This window comes from Myxine glutinosa, chromosome 4, assembly GCF_964187855.1.
Source record: "Myxine glutinosa chromosome 4, kmMyxGlut1.1, whole genome shotgun sequence".
Classification (NCBI taxonomy): domain Eukaryota; kingdom Metazoa; phylum Chordata; class Myxini; order Myxiniformes; family Myxinidae; genus Myxine; species Myxine glutinosa.
In genome coordinates, this window is record NC_136264.1 from 138418827 (window position 1) to 138435920 (window position 17094).

Consider the following 17094-nt stretch of genomic DNA (forward strand, 5'->3'; position numbering starts at 1 on the left):
ACATGGCCGTTGAGCCTGAGACGAACATGGCCGACCTCAAAATATTTGACGATCCATATTTTTTATTCATATTTACCTCAGCGCATTTCAGCGCAGGGAATCAACGGAATCTGAGCAGGTGGCAGAGAAGCGCGCTGATTCGCTCAGAGTGATCACGTGATGTTCCTTGCCGCCATGAACTCACAGCAAGTAGCATAGATTTTAGCACGATTAGCATTTAGCATGATTTAGCATGATTTAGCATAGATAGTAGCATGTTTCACATAGATTTTTTTTCAGCTAGGAATATTATACACGGAATCAGAGGCGGTGGCAGAGCAGCGCGCTGATTCGCTCAGAGCGATCACATGATGTTCCATCCGTGCCGCCATAAACTCACAGTTACGCATTCGCACGTAATTCAGGGCGAAAAGCGAGTGCGTTCTTTCACATTTCAGCGAGGAACATTTCCATTCACACCACATAGGTTTTTTTTCCTTTCATCTTTAGATCCATATTTTTTGCCATAACGTAGCGCATTATGGCTCGCTCGAACTCGAGTTAGCCAATCACCTGGGAGCATGAGGCCACGTTGGCCACCCCCACGACACGACGCAGAGTTGCAATCGTCCGTTTGCATCGTTTCTTACCACGTGTAAACGTGGTATTTTGTCTACGAGTATTTTGAATTTGTCTGCGAGTGAGTGACTGGAAGACTGACTGTGATAAAGGCAATGGCACCGAAGAAAAGAAATTTGTCACGTTCAACCTCCCGAGCAAGGAAAATCGCTGATCGGAGACTCCATGAAACCGATGAAGATACATTTCACCATCGACAAGCCAATCAAGAACGTGTCTCTAGATTCAGACAGCAAGAGACAGAAGATGAGACAGATGCATGTCTAAACGCCAATCAACAATGTCTGGCGAGGGCCAGACAGCGAGAGACAGAAGATGAGACAGAGGCACGTCTAAACACCAATCAACAATGTCTGGCGAGGCCCAGACAGCAAGAGACAGAAGATGAGACAGAGGCACGTCTAAACGCCAATCAACAACGTCTGGCGAGGGCCAGACAGCGAGAGACAGAAGATGAGACAGAGGCACGTCTAAACGCCAATCAACAACGTCTGGCGAGGGCCAGACAGTGAGAGCCAGAAGATGAGACAGAGGCACGTATGAACGCTAATCAACAACGTGTGGCGAGGGCCAGACAGCGAGAGACAGAAGATGAGACAGAGGCACTTCTAAACGCCAATCAACAACGTGTGGCGAGGGCCAGACAGCGAGAGACGGAAGATGAGACAGAGGCACGTCTAAACGCCAATCAACAAAGTGTAGCGAGGGCCAGACAGCAGGAGACAGAAGAACAGTGCCAAAAACGACTCAACAACTGGCAACCATCAGGCAGACGGCAGCCGACCATTGCATGTGAGAAGGCTGCATTCAGTTACAATCCGAACACTGACTACTCCTCAAACGTTGAGTGAATCCGTATTCTGTATTCCTATTAACGTTATGTAAAGTACATAAATTGTGTGGATTACATCATTTGTGGATGTGATCAATTGCCAGTAACCATCTATATCCCTCCCCTCCCCTTCTCTCCTCCCTCTCCCTCTCCCCCTCCCTCTCCGCCTCCCCCCTCCCCCCTCCCTTTCCCCCCTCCCCCTCCCTTTCCCCCCAGAACAATATATATATTGTTACGGACCGCGGATAAGATGTTGTTTTGCCGAGCGGATGGCACCGCGGCCGAACAGTTACCCCGACTAACCCGATTCCTGGACGTTGGCCGAAATCGCGCCACAGGTATTCAATTTGGAAACCTCTAAAGCGACCGAATGTAAAGAGGAAGAAGAAGAAGAAGAAGCCGTACAGAAGAGTAACAGGATTTATTATTGACACACACTAAGCAAAAGGAGCAGTCAAGGTTATATACAGGGAAAATGGAAAAAGGCAGGTGACACAGTGCAAATATTAACTTATACAAGCTTAATTAATACCCAGGGACAAGACACACAGAACAAACTCACGTACACAAAAGGATGGAAAGGCAGGGATGGTTTGGGATGGCAGAGGAGGGTCCAGGCAGATGGTAGGCGTCGAGGTCCGGCTCCAAGCGCGCGCTCCGATCCACGCTTTGGGGTCGAGGCGAAAACCCGGCAAACACAGCCTCGCGTCTCACCGACCCGGCGATAGGGCCGAGAGGGTGTCGGCCTATTGCTGCAATACAGGCCCCCCCTCACGTCTCTCTCTCTCAGTCTTGCTAGATCACGCCTCTCGTTCATGCCTTCTCACCGACCTTGTACCTACTTTGTTCAACTCTCATAAACCTTCAAGCAACTCCCTTCACAGAACTCTCACTTCAGAACTCCCTCTGTAGAACTGCTCGTGGGGCTCCCTCACTCATCTCTCTGTTGCGCGATCTTCGCACGCCTATCTCATCCTCAAGCGCGGGTGTGACACGCCCTCATCGGTTTCGGTCTCGCCCTCCCCCCGTGCTCTGTGACCTTATATGGCAATGCCACGGGCTTGCCTCCTTAGTTGGACATGGCGCCGAACGGCGTGCCCCTCGTGGCGAGCTATGGGCTTGTTCCCTTATTTGGGCATGGGGCTGAACAGCCCCGCCCCTCGTGGCGCGCCCTGGGCTTGCCTCTTCCCGGCGACCCCGCCCCTCCTGTTCAAACAGAGCACGGAGCACGTATTCACTATTTGCAGCGAAATGAGAGGGCGCGCACCCCACGCTTGTGAAGCTGCTTTACCCAGAGAGGGAGTTTGGGCTGGGAAATGTAATTATTGAAGGGGAGCTATTCTTATTTGATTCGGTGCAATGGAGTGTCAATTAATGGCCAACAGAGCCTTAAACTCACATAGAATAAAGAGATAACTACTTAGAAGGGCCTAAGATTGGCTAGGTGTATGCGATGAATTAATTAAGGGGACGACTTTTGACCTTTACAATTATGGAGGTATTTACAACGATCATGACATTTACAAAGGGTGATCTTTACAACAATTTACACTACAACAACAAAAAAACAAACCATTCTCATATCCACAACAATATATATATATATATATACACATGTATGACCTCTTATAAAAATGAGCCTTTATGCCCCTCCCCCCAACCACCTCAATCATGAAATGCTTCCAGTGCATCTGACCCTCATCAAATAAACAGCTCTTGCCTCAGCTTTAAATATATTTTTGTGGAATGCAAGCACAGTTGACCAGGAAGAAAATGAAATCTCTTTTCAAACTACAGATGTATTTATTTTGGAATATAAAAAACCTTGTGAGACTATTGTATTTCGTTTGTTGAACGTTTTGAAAGCTCCACATAATTAGGCTTTTTTTCGCCTGAAGTTCTTTGATAAAAGTAAATATTGTAGCGGCTACCGCTGGGTTTTCACAATCGCCTTGCACCTATCAAGGACGCGGAGCGATCACCATGCCGGGCTCGTCCAGGACGCCCGGGCAGGCCCGCGCTCAACTTGCCAGGCCTCGGTCGGGACGCCCGGGCATGCCCGGGCATGCCCGGGCAGGCTCGCCCTCAACTTGCCAGGCCGCAGCCAGGACGCTGGGCCACGCCCCCTCTCGCCTTTCCTGGGCAAACGCTCCGGGATAATATGTATATATATTGCTGCCCGATAAACGGGCTTTTGAGAGTGCCTCAGTGTTTGGTTTGATTAAAGCAACTCGGATGAATTCCAGCTTTTTGTCGCGTCCATTCTTCCAATCGACGTGGGAGCCCCAGCTCCTTCAATATCATACAAAATAAATATACTGTACCTCAACTTATATGTAGCGGCAGGTCGGTGATGCTTGCCCATAATCATAAAGCTTCAATTTATAATGTACCTATGTATGAAGCATGGTTTGTTATGGCTTACACAACGTGTAACGTGTAAGCATACCCCACTAGTGTATATATATATATATATATATATATATATATATATATATATATATGTATGTATATATATATATATATATATATATATGTATATATATATATATATGTATATGTATATATATATATATATATATATATATATATATATATATATATATATATATATATATATATATACATACATATATACTCGGGAGATTAAATCAGACGCGGACGTAGCTTCAGGACTTCGATCTTTAATTTTTGACAAGCTTTCGACCAACAAAGGTCTTCTTCTGAGTCGGCCCCAAGTTCAACGGAAATTAAAGATCGAAGTCCTGAAGCTACGTCCGCATCTGATTTAATCTCCGGATTATTTATTCAATGCAAATTAGACGCCCTGCTCGTACTGTGGAGTTTCTACTATTTCTCACAGATATATGTATATATATATATATATATATATAAATATATATATATATATATATATATATATATGTATATATATATATATATATGTATGTATATATATATATATATATATATATATATGCAGTCACGTGAAAAAGTAAGTACACCCCATGTAAAGTTTTGACTTTTTCAACATATTTCAACATACAGCGATTTGATCTTCATTTCAACAATATTGATAGATAAAGGCGATATAATATAACAAATATCATGAAACATTTACATTTTGTAGTCCATTGTATAATTAAAATAAACATAAATGTAAATTTCGCATGTGGAAAAAGTAAGTACACCCCAACATTTATCACAACTTCAAATACCTAAAATTAGAATCAGGTGCACCAGCTCAGGTGCAAATGCTTAGAACATCGTTAGAGAGGATCTTGGAGGAACCTGTGTTATTTAAACCTCAGACATTTAATTTGGTTTGCTCTTTTTTGTTAAAGTGTGCGGCGTCACTATGCCTCCATCAAAAGATCTCTCTGCTGCCTTCAGAAAGAAGGTTATAAATGCCTACGAGTCTGGGAAAGGGATTTAACAAGATCTCCAAACAATTTGAAATCAATCATTCGACTGTCTGGAAGATCATCTACAAGTGGAGAAGATTCCAAATAACTGCCAACTTGTTCAGGCCAGGCCGCCCCAGCAAGTTCAGCCCCAGAGCAGACCGCAAGATGCTGAAAGAAGTCTCTAAGAACCCCAGAATGTCATCACGGGACCTACAGGTAGCTCTTGTCACTGTTGATGTCAAAGTGCACGAGCCTACTAGTGCGGGAGCCCAGAAACATTTGTTTCACATCTCGAGTACAAAAGGTTTGAGGCCTGGAATATATGCATCTATGATAGGAGACCCCAAAAAGGCAATTCTTAAGTTCTGCAATTCTGCACAGCAACCAGGGGGCGCCACCAAAGACCCCTAAATGTGACTCTTAATTCACAATTTGAGTACATCTTTCAAACTTGTCTTAAAATGTTCTCTATAGGAGTGGAAATCAGAATTCCCAATTCTTAAGTTTTCAATTTGTGTATTAGGTCGCTTAAGAACGACCTAATTAATGCTAATTAACGCTAATTAGCATTTTTAATTCACAATTTGAGTACATCCATGAAACATATGGCAATGTATTCCTTAGGTCATCCTAAATCAAGATCAGTCATTCTTAAGTATCCATTTCATGTATTAACCCACTTAAGAATGCACACTGACAAAAAGGAGAAACATAGATTGTATACAAACACAATGTTTTATTTTTTTATAAACTACACAAAAATGTACTTAGTATGCATGAATTATGCTTCAAAATCAGATCATAGTAAGTCATGTAGTAAATTGGCGTCCTGGTTCTACCGCCCATCAACAATTAAATCTCAAATCTCGGAACAAAAAACAATTTTTAATGTTAATTTTATAAAAATTAATACCTAATGACTAACTTTTACTCTATTAGCGATATTGCTGTTTTATCTCTGACTATCGCTTATAAACTATTTAACATGTTTAAGCTAATTACCCTGAACTAAAAACAAATTTTAATGTATGTAAAAACTCAACTAACTATATCAACGAAAAATTATTGAATTTATCTCAAACATCAACATGATTGTATATATGTTGTTTTATCCAACATTCCTAACATTATTTTGCTTAAAATTTCAAAAACATTACAAATTCCCTGTCAGGATGCTTTGGATATGTACCGTACTGAATATAATCGTATGAACAGGTTTGGTCGATTGTAAACCTACACATCACCATCATCACCATCTCCTTCAACGTCCTCTTCATCAGAAGATGACTGCGCTAGGACCTCATCATCGTCAGCATCAGCTAATTCTTCATCATCTGGAACGAGCGACTCCGGAAGTTGGTCTCCCTCAAACCAGATGGGTTTATATTGATCTCCCACTAGTTCCCATCCGTCATCCTCTGATGGGTGTTGCTGGATGATTGGCTGGTCAGCATTGGCCCACATTCTTGAAACAAGCGATACACGCTTTATGTGGGCAGCAACCTCTCTTTCGCATGGAGGAATACTACTGGCATCAGTCACTTGGGTATATGCTTCATACGCGGCTGTGCATGCTTTGAAGACGTCCGAGTCTAGAGCAGACTGAAGCTGCTCCCACGTGGTCAGTTGAATGCTGCTTATCAATGCTTCTGTTTCTTCTCTGTGTGGGTAAGAGTCTAAGAAGGATGAGAAGTGTAGCATCTCAAGAGCAAGGGCTAGTATGGGGTGCAATCTCTTGCACCTGTTGAAATGTTTCCCCGTCAAAAATCCGTTTAAGGATCCGGTTGCAAGTACCTCAGATTCAGTCAGCATTTCTGGTCCTCCAGAGTTGGACAGGAGTTTCCCAATAGCCTTGAAGAAAGCCATTTCGATGTGGAATGGGCCTAACATTATGAAAATGTTATCAAATTTCGGTTTCTCAGTCACTTGTATTTGAAGTGCCGGCTTGGCTGCGCCCAGATCATAACTGACTATTCCGTATTTCTGTCCCGTCTCATTAGCACACCTCTGCGTGATGAGGAGAGTCTCCTGCACGACCTCTAGGCTGGTGATAGGCTGGCGTAAGTTTGGCATATATAGAACCTCTTGTTTTGGAAGGTGGTCACTGCAAATGCTTGCATTAAACCCAACCCACATAATAGGCAATACATCATTGCCAATGGCATGGCTCATCATCCACACGAGGTCCAGGTGGCGAGCCTTGTTGCTAACATCTGGAAGGCTGTAGACTGCAGTGTTTTTGTAACTGAACTTAGTCATCTTTGGTATCTTCCTATATGGCTGGAGTGCAGTATCTGTACTCTCAAGGGTTCTCTTCCTTTTGCCTGTCTTTACTTGCCGAGCACTAGTTGAGGTTGAAACTGCCATGACAGCAGATGCTTCACGTTCTTCATCAGGTGCTGGCACATTTTGGTACAGAATACCCATGGTATCGTGCAGCGAATTGGCTCCAGACATGGTTTGAGTCATCTCATCGAAATTGTCGAAGGCTAATCCGACTGGTTTACCTACGACTGTTCCTTTTGGACAAGCAAGCTTCTGTTCTTGAATGGATTCAGCTGTGGCAGTTTCAACTTCTTCCAATGTGTTGTAGCTTAAACAGTGACCAAACCTGTTCAGGACTTGAACCATTTTTTTACTGCCAGTGACCGACTTAACACTCATACCAAGAGCTACATGTTTTGCAGGTTTTGCGCGACCCCGTTGTACAATGAACAAGGCATCCTGACTAGACGAATTTGCGCGGCGCTTTACTGACTCTGTATATCGCTCTGGTTTTAGCCCTCCGTACAAAATATTGAAAAAATCTACTACAAGTTTTGGGGGTGACGAGTCCCCGTTTCTTAAATCCTCCAATGTCGGACATTCAGGAAGGTCGACCTTTTCAACCTTGAGCAACTGGTTGCGCAAAAGCAATGCTGCTTTGGCGATTGTTCTCTCATCAGTAGATGTGTAATCATATACAACACGAATTGCATCATCTGCGGTTTCTGCATTATATAAGATGTTTCCAAGCCTTTTCCCAAGTGAACTCTGTATCTTTATGCGCGCTTTGAAGTGACTCATCAATGTCCTAGAGAGGCTGAAGGCGCTTCCCCTGGGCGTTTCTGCGGATGCCGAACAAATATCAAGATAACGTTCATATACAGAATTAAGAAGTTCAGGTCTGTTGTCTATTATTACAGATTGCTCAATGTATGCAAAAATGTCCAACACACTGGTCTCAGAAGGCGTTTTTGTTTCACGTGTGTCCTTTTGGGAAACTCGATTGGCTGACAACAAATACGCACTTTTACATGAATGATGGTAGTGGGCCTCCTTGGCAATTAAATCCGTATCAACTACTTTTGGAATAACCTTACTGTCATTTAATGTCTTTGCTGCATTTTGGATCGATACACCGGCTTCAATGGTTTCACATCTTCCCAACAGTTCGACGCTTCCACCTTTGAGTCGTTTTATCTTTTTCTCACAGAATAGACAAACAGGTGGCAAAATCCCGGCAGATGATGTAGAAGGTGCCGACTCCTTGGATGGACGTAAATGTGGGGCATTGCTACGGTGAACATCACTGGCGGCTTTAACAGGCGGCGTTTGGGATGAGATGGCGGTAAAGTTCTTGTAACAAGAAACATGGTAACCATCCATTTCAGCAGGAGACGTAGGCAATCTCTGAACTACACCACAATAGACAGAGTCCTGGAAATGTTGCTTTTGCCGTCTATTAGCTGCTGCTGTTTCTACTGCTTCCCATTGCGTATCCTTGAAAGGTAGAACGTCTGGACGAGCTTTCTTGTCTGCACTGCGTTGGATGTGAAGAATACATCTGCGTTCCAATGATGAAACAGTAGGCTGGACAGTAGGCTGGACAGTAGGCGTAGTATTGGTGGCCGATTCCATGGTTGCATGTTTCAAATCATTGTCTGAAAAATAAAATCACAGCGGGTGGTCAGTGAGCATGGCGAGTCAGTCAGTTTTGGTCAGTGAAATCCAAAAGAAGTTATTTCAAATTTTGAGGCAATAAGTCATTATTTTCTACTCAGCTGTGGTTCGAACCTGAAATCGGTATGCATACAGAACTTTGGATACCCTCATCTGCCTGGACATTTCCTGCGCGCCACCTAGGCCTAGGGCTACATAATTCTGTATCGGCCCCGAATGCTTATTAGGCCTACAGCATAGTATTGTTTGTTGGGTTAGGGTTAGGGTTGGGTTAGGGTTAGGGTTAGGGTTGGGTTAGGGTTAGGGTTAGGGTTACCATGTTTCTTGTTACAAGAACTTTACCGCCATCTCATCCCAAACGCCACCTGTTAAAGCCGCCAGTGATGTTCACCATAGCAATGCCCCACATTTATGTCCATCCAAGGAGTCGTCACCTTCTACAACCTCTGCCGGGGTTTTGCCACCTAACCCCAAACCCTAACCCTATTTGTTGACTTACCTAAGCAGTGATCTAGGCATTGCAGGCAACATCAGACATTCTGCAGCCGATTCAGAGAATCTATGGAGGGAAAGAGCAGGAGATTCCCCATGATTAGGTCCTATGATAAACCGACAACTCCCTCTACAGGGTGTCCCAGAAAGTTCGTCCCTCAAGATAGTGTCACAAACCTGGATTGATAATGTGTTAATATTTCCCTTTAAGTCACTGGTTATTATTCCCCAAACAATGTTGTATATTGGTCCCAGTTATTCACTGCAGGACAGTCATTTCTGTAGAGAGGCACTTCCTGTTTAGGGTGTAATTGGCTCAAGTTAGGGAAGAAGCCTCCCCATTGGCTGGGAGGCCAAAACTCCTTCCTTAACCAAAACTGAACACCCTCGATCCGGCCAGCCAGACAGGTGTGTGCATGCTCAGCACTGGTGTGGGTGTCTACTTGGGGCCTGCCCTCAGGTCAGCACTCCAGCCCCTCCCTTGCATATAAGGGAGGGCCAGCCAGGGAGTGGAGGGGGGATAGCAGCCAGTGACAACCCAAATTCCGTTACAATACTGACTGCATTCTTAAGTGGGTTGATGCATGAAATGGACACATAAGAATTGCTGTTCTTGATTCACGATGATCTACTGAACAGTTTGGGACCAATTTGAAAGATGTACTCAAATTGTGAATTAACACTCACCTTGCCAGGGACGGGGTCAATGAGTACATTTTGCGTTCTTAAGTGGGTTAATACATGAAATGGATACTTAAGAATGACTGATCTTGATTTAGGATGACCTAAGGAATACATTGCCATATGTTTCATGGATGTACTCAAATTGTGAATTAAAAATGCTAATTAGCGTTAATTAGCATTAATTAGGTCGTTCTTAAGCGACCTAATACACAAATTGAAAACTTAAGAATTGGGAATTCTGATTTCCACTCCTATAGAGAACATTTTAAGACAAGTTTGAAAGATGTACTCAAATTGTGAATTAAGAGTCACATTTAGGGGTCTTTGGTGGCGCCCCCTGGTTGCTGTGCAGAATTGCAGAACTTAAGAATTGCCTTTTTGGGGTCTCCTATCATAGATGCATATATTCCAGGCCTCAAACCTTTTGTACTCGAGATGTGAAACAAATGTTTCTGGGCTCCCGCACTATACCATTAGAAAGAGGCTGCACAAATTTGATCTACATGGGAGGTGTGCCAGGAGGAAACCTTTGCTGTCCAGAAAGAACATCAGGGCAAGACTAAAGTTTGCCAATGAACACCGAGGCAAAGACCAGCACTTCTGGAACAATGTGCTCTGGACAGATGAGTCAACGGTTGAGCTATTTGGTCACAGTACCAGAAGACATGTTTGGCGAAAACCAAAGACAGCATTTGACCACAATAACCTGATAAAAACTGTAAAGCATGGTGGTGGAAATATTATGGTTTGGGGCAGCATTGTTGCATCAGGGCCTGGGCAGCTCACCATCAGAGAATCCACTATGAATTCTTCATTGTACCAGAGGGTGCTTGAGGATAATGTGAGGCCATCTGTCGGAAAGTTGAAGCTCAACCGAAGGTGGACCTTGCAACATGACAATGACCCTAAACATACCAGTAAATCCACCAAGGAATGGCTGAAAATAAAGAAATGGACGGTTCTGGAATGGCCAAGTCAAAGCCCGGATCTAAATCCCATCGAGATGTTGTGGGGGGATTTGAAACGAGCTGTGCATGCAAGAAACCCCTCAAACATCGCACAGCTGAAAGAATTCTGCATGGAGGAGTGGGCAAAAATTTCTCACAGTCGATGTCAGAGACTGGTAGACAGTTATAAGAAACGCCTACTTGAGGTTGTTTCTGCCAAAGGGGGCAATACCACCTATTCGAGCCAAGGGTGTACTTACTTTTTCCACATGCGAAATTTGCATTTATGTTTATTAAAATTATACAATGGACTACAAAATGTAAATGTTTCATGATATTTGTTATATTATATCACCTTTATCTGTCAATATTGTTGAAATGAAGATCAAATAGCTGTATGTTGAAATATGTTGAAAAACTAAATACTTTTCATGGGGTGTACATACTTTTATAAAGCTTTTAAAATAGTTTATTTCCTTATTCTATGTAGGCTAAATATGTGTTTCCCACTAGATTGACTCTGCATTGCATCAAACGAAATAAAGCGTAGGCCCCTCCGATGATCCATGGCAGCTCAAGTGCCAGGGATTCCCCCACTTGAGCTTTGACAGCAACCGTTTATTGCAGTACTGAACTGCTGTGCAACGTGACGGCGCCTTACCTGCAGCTGCTGACCGGTTTTCGCCATTTGCGGCCATTACGAACAAGGGGAGTGGCTAGAGAAGACGGGTCGCCCCCCTCGTCATAGGGGGGAGGAGTAAGTCGGCCCCGCTCATCCAACCCAGAACAAGGGGTTTGGCTAAGAGAGGGCGGAGCGGGAACCCCCGAGAAAGTGCGCGAAGGTTCGGTGAGGAAACCAATATAAGCCGCCGCGGGACGCACTCCACCCTCTTGCTCTGACCCCGTCCTCTTGCTTGCGGTCGCTCGTTGTTGCTGGGGAGAAGGAAGACGCCTGAACGAGCAGGTGTGTGCGAGCCATCGTGCGACCAGCTGCGCTGCAGCTAAGGGGGCAGCTAAGGGGCCGCAGGCCACGAAAAGGACGCGCCAGGCAGCAATCGACGCTGGACCCTCCATTGCCTCCCAAAACAACCATCCATCCTCAAGCCATACCTGCCTGCAATATCCCCCGTGTAAGTGTGAACGTCGTCTGTCCTAATCGTTGTCCTGGGGTTAAGTAAATTGACTAGTATAAGCTAACGATTCACTGTGTGACTGCTTCTTCCATCCATTGATTGTAAATAACTTTGATCGCTCCTTCTTTTTGCTTTTGTGTATAATAAATCCTGTTATTCCTCCGTACTCTGTCTTCTTCTCTCTTCCTTCTCTTTCGGTCGCTTTAGAGGTTTCCAAATTGAATATCTGTGGTGCGATCTGGTCAACGTTGGGGGAGTCGGGCCAATCGGGGATCCTGTAACGGTCGCGGTCATACCAACCGCTCGGTCAAAGTAACATCTTAACCGCGTCCGTAACAATTGGTGTCAGGAGTGGGATATGAGGCCCGAACCAAATTTTAAAAACGTGTAGAAAAAAAAATTTCCTCAAAATTACGAGCTGCCGAAATTTCGTTGTTTTATAAAACCCAAATTTTGAGATCGCGCCATGGACAATCAAGGCGATCGGATGTCGGTGGGGGAGATAGACGGGTTAGGGGTAACCCAGGACCTCGGGGAAATCTATATGGAGGATGTGGTTGAGGGGGTATCAGACGCACAAAATGGCGCTCTCGCGCACGAGGTTTCGGGCGCACAAGATGGCGTCCTCGCGCACATGGTTGTTGCGGCACCAAATTTAGCCGCGCCCATGGTCGAGATAGCCGAACCCGAGATGCCAATGGATTTGAACCTGTTTATGAAACAGATGATGGCCTTTATGGTAAAAACAGACGATAATTTCAAAGGGATGGAAAACAGGATAGGGGGCCGAATGGGACAAATGGGGAACCAGATGGATGCTCAGAGTGAGCAATTGGGGGGCAAAATGGGGGAAATGGGGGGCGAAATGGGGGGAAAAATGGGAGAAATGGGGGAACGGCTAGAAGCTAAATTTGAGGGGTTAGACAATAATCTTAAGGGATTAGACAAGAAATTTGAGGGATTAGACAATGGGTTAGAGGGGGTGAAAAATGGGTTAATGGGGTTAGAAAATAGGATGGAAGACAAATTGCAGGAAATAGGGGAACAATCTGCCAGGGAAATCAAACGAACGGGGAACCAGATAGAGGAGGTGAAAATCGGGTTAGAAAGTAAATTGGATGCTCAGAGGGATGAATTGGGACAGATGAGGGTGGCATCTACAAAAGAGAGGGAGGAGATGAAAGAGGAGATACGACGAGGTGTAAGTGAGGAGGTTTCGGGGCTACGCGAGGAGGTAAAGCGAGGTGAGAAGCGTATGGAGAAAGAGGTGAGGAATAATACGGCTAGGTTACAGGGGGGAATAGAGGGTCTGACAGAGGAGGTGGAACAGCTGACAGAGGGACAAACGGAGTTAGTGGAGCAGGTTCAAAGGAACACTGCGGTACTAGGAGGGTTAAAAGTGACACAAAGAGACATCAAGGAAGACCTAATAGCGACACAGAGGCAATGTCAGATGGTACGTGAGGGGCTGACAATGAGGTTGGACGAGGTGACAGAGGTAATGGAGACAAAGGACTGGCAGGTGAGGACGCACATAGAGACGGTCACGGTAGCCTTAGAGGACGAACTTGAGGAGACGCACCGGGAAATAAAAGAGGTGAAGCAAAAATTAGAGGAAGTGGAAGAAGAGGTGAGTGAAATTAAGAAGGGACGGACAGAAACTAAGAGGGAGATAAAGGAGGAAGTAATGGAATATGTACAAGGTCGGTGCTCAACTCATGATGTGCTTCTCACTAACCAAATAAAGAGTTTGCAGGTGGCAAAAGAGGTGCGGAGACGAGGTGCCAAGGTAAGTGGCGAAATATTCGGCAATGTATATGATGCGAGGGGAGCTTCAGTCGGCTTGGGGGTTGTTGTGGACCCGGGTGTTCGTGAGAGGCCGTTGGTGAAGTGTGCGACAGGTCTGGTGTGCGAAAAACGAGGTGTGCGAGAATGTCCGACCATGGGGTGTGTGAGGAAAAAGTGCACGCCAACCAGTGAGTGTGCTGTCGAGAGTGAGTCGGTCGTAGCGCGTGTGCGAGGGAGCACATGGAAGCGCGGTGTGGCGAGAGTTACAGAGGATGTAACGAAAGAGTGTGCGCAAGAGTGTGCGCGAGAAAGGTGTGTAACGGACAGGTGCATGAGGAAAGAGTGCGCTGTCGAGAGTAAGGGTGAGTGCGCGACCGAGAGTGGAGGTGAAAGTAGTGAGAGTGACACGGAGCGTGAGTTGGTTGTGACAGGTGAGCGAGGATGTACACCTGGAATGGAAGGATGCACACCTGGAATGGTAGAGCGTGTGTGGGAATGCACACTTGAGTTGGTCGTGAGGCACGTGGTTGGGTGTGCGAGTAAGAGCACACCTGTGATTGTCACAGAGGAGGTGACCGAGGAGGGGGCGCGAAGAGGTGTGTTGGTGAGGTGTGCGAGCGACGAATGTGTGCCAAGGTGTTCGGTGGTCAGGTGTGTGACCAAGTCTGTGAGCGGAATGAGTGTACCGAGGTGTGTAAGGAAAGGTACGAGGAGCATGGGAACAGCTGGAGGTATGAGCAAGAAAGGGGTAGCGTATGCGTGTAAGCATGCAGGTGAGGCATCGACGGTATTAACCGGGTTAGCGGTTAGAGCGACTTTTAGCCGAATCGGGCCCTCGGTGCGTGCCGGGCTTCGCGTGCCGCGAGAACCAGCGGGGATCCGAGCCACGGCGGGTTCGAAAGGACCGCCGTACGCGATCCACGCTGGGCCTCGCTTGGAACGGCCACGTCCGTGCTCCACTAGGCGGAGCGGGAAGCTCGATAGGAAGGGTCGTCATGGCGACCACTTTTTGTTGAGACGTGCCGGCAGGTCGAGATCGGGACATTGGATGGCTCCATGCCGAGGTGGTGCGTGGGATCTCGGCCCGGGTAAGCCCCCGTCCCTGCCCCGAATGCGGGACGTCTCCAGCCGCTGGCACAAAACAACCCGCATTCATTGCTCGGCTGTACGAAGCCGAGCTTTAGAAGGGAATTGGCGCACCGAGAGGATCTAATAAGTAGACGGATGATGAGGATAGTGTTTTGGCCCCGAAATTAGAAAAAAGCAAAATTTGATGATGGTAGAGTGATTGACAAATTTTTGATTTATTGAATTTGGACGAACAAAATTTATAGTGAGAGACCCCCAATGTGGTGGGATGGCAAATCCACCATCCCTCACAGACGGGGGGCAAAGGAGCACTAGTTTATGGGGTGTATGGCAGTGAAAACTAGCCCGGGTGGGTTAGGATATTGTGTGTAGGGCCATAGAAGATGACAATAGGTAACGTTAAGATTAGTTAGTGACTGATACCTGTAGTGGGGACGCAGGTAGTTTAGTGTGGATGATAATGACGTGGGAGCGCAATAGTTTTAAGGGACGACTGGGAAGCGCAAGTTTCAGAGGGGAGTAGTTAGATGAGATGATGCCGTGTGTTTGAGGATTGAACAGGTGTGATTGCACAGGTGTGCAACTGAACAGGTGTGTGGAGCAGTGTATGAGTGAGTGAAGGTGATTGTGTATTGTGCTGACCAAATGGTCCAGGAAGAGGAGGAGGGTGCAGGTGGCACCAGGTGTGAGTGCACAGGTGTGCAACAACAGGTGTATGTGGCTATGTGGAATAAATGGTTGTGTTGAATAAATGGTATGGGATGTATGGCGTATTGGGATGGATGGTCGTGAAGTGAGTATGGTGGAAACTATGGAGTGGAGTGGATGGTGCGAAGGTGTGAATGGGGGAAGGATGGACCCCCATCACGAATACCCGGGGCGGGTAGTGTAAGTGTTAGGTAGAGGGTACAGGTAAATTGTGGTTGAATATTGGCATCTGTGGTGCGGTTGGAAGAATGATGTTTGGATGGGTGCATTAGTGTTGTGGAAATGGCTGGGCGTGTAGCCTGTTAGTGTGTGTAGTTGGTTTGGGCACTCCACCACTGTGAGGATGTCGGCCAGGTGAGGCCGCGGGTGGGCTCTGGGAGCCGGTAGAGTTGTTGTGGATGGGGCCCGAGGATCCGGAGGACGGACCCGGGTGGCCCAGTGCCAGAGGGCACCGAGTGGGGTGACAGAGCCAGGAGGGGCCTTCCCCAGCTAGATAGGTTAGGGTGAGGAGCAGGTAAGCTCGGGTGGCAACTACAGTGGTGGAGGTGTGCAGGTGGGTAGACCTGCTGGGAGAGCTACACGTCACAGCCCAGAAATTGTGCAAGGGCACCGGGAGATGAATCGGGGGAGTGAGACCCCAAATTGAGAAGCACCACAGTTTGGTCAATGGGAATTGGTTTTTAGAACCCATAGTGTAAGTTGGCCAATGGATTGGCAGGGAGAGACCCCAGGTAGTGTAAAGTGTGTTAATGTCATTTAGAGGATAGTTAGGATTGGAGTCTCCTCGCACCATCTGCATCCACTCACCTGAGATGAGGTAACTCCACACCATGCCATGTTTTATTATTTTTCATTAATGCAAATGTTTTGGATTGTGAGACGCATCATGACGTGGGTGTGACATTGGGCGTAATTCCATCTCTCCCTCCTTATGAGGATTGATGATGAATTGGTGATGGCAAATTTTGAAGTAGAGGGATTGGAGACGAATTTGGTGAAGAAGGGAAAGATGGGGAAGACAAGACGTAGTGACGAATTTGTAAAGGTGTAAATTCTTGTAAATATGGGGTAAGGGCAAGGGTAGTGTAGGTGACAGGGGGGGTGACGTACGGTAGGGACGAGTTTTTCTCACTTCGCTCTCCGTACGCACTTCACCCTGCATTGCCTTTATTGACGTGTACCCTTGTGACCCTACCCCTCGCTCATTTGTCTTCCCCCCTTTTGTCTCCCACTTGAGGACCTGTGCGCCATTGGGCGCCGAGGGGAGCGTGCGTGAGATGGCCATTGTGCGCACGAGATTCTCAGAACCAGCATGCATTGCGTTGATGTACCACTTTATGGACCGCTGTTCTGCGGCCAAGTACCACTTGATGGACCCCAGGTTCTGGGGCAGGGCACCTCTGTTGGAGACCGGCCATAGTGGCCAGGGAATCTTGCTTGCAGACCTCGGTAAG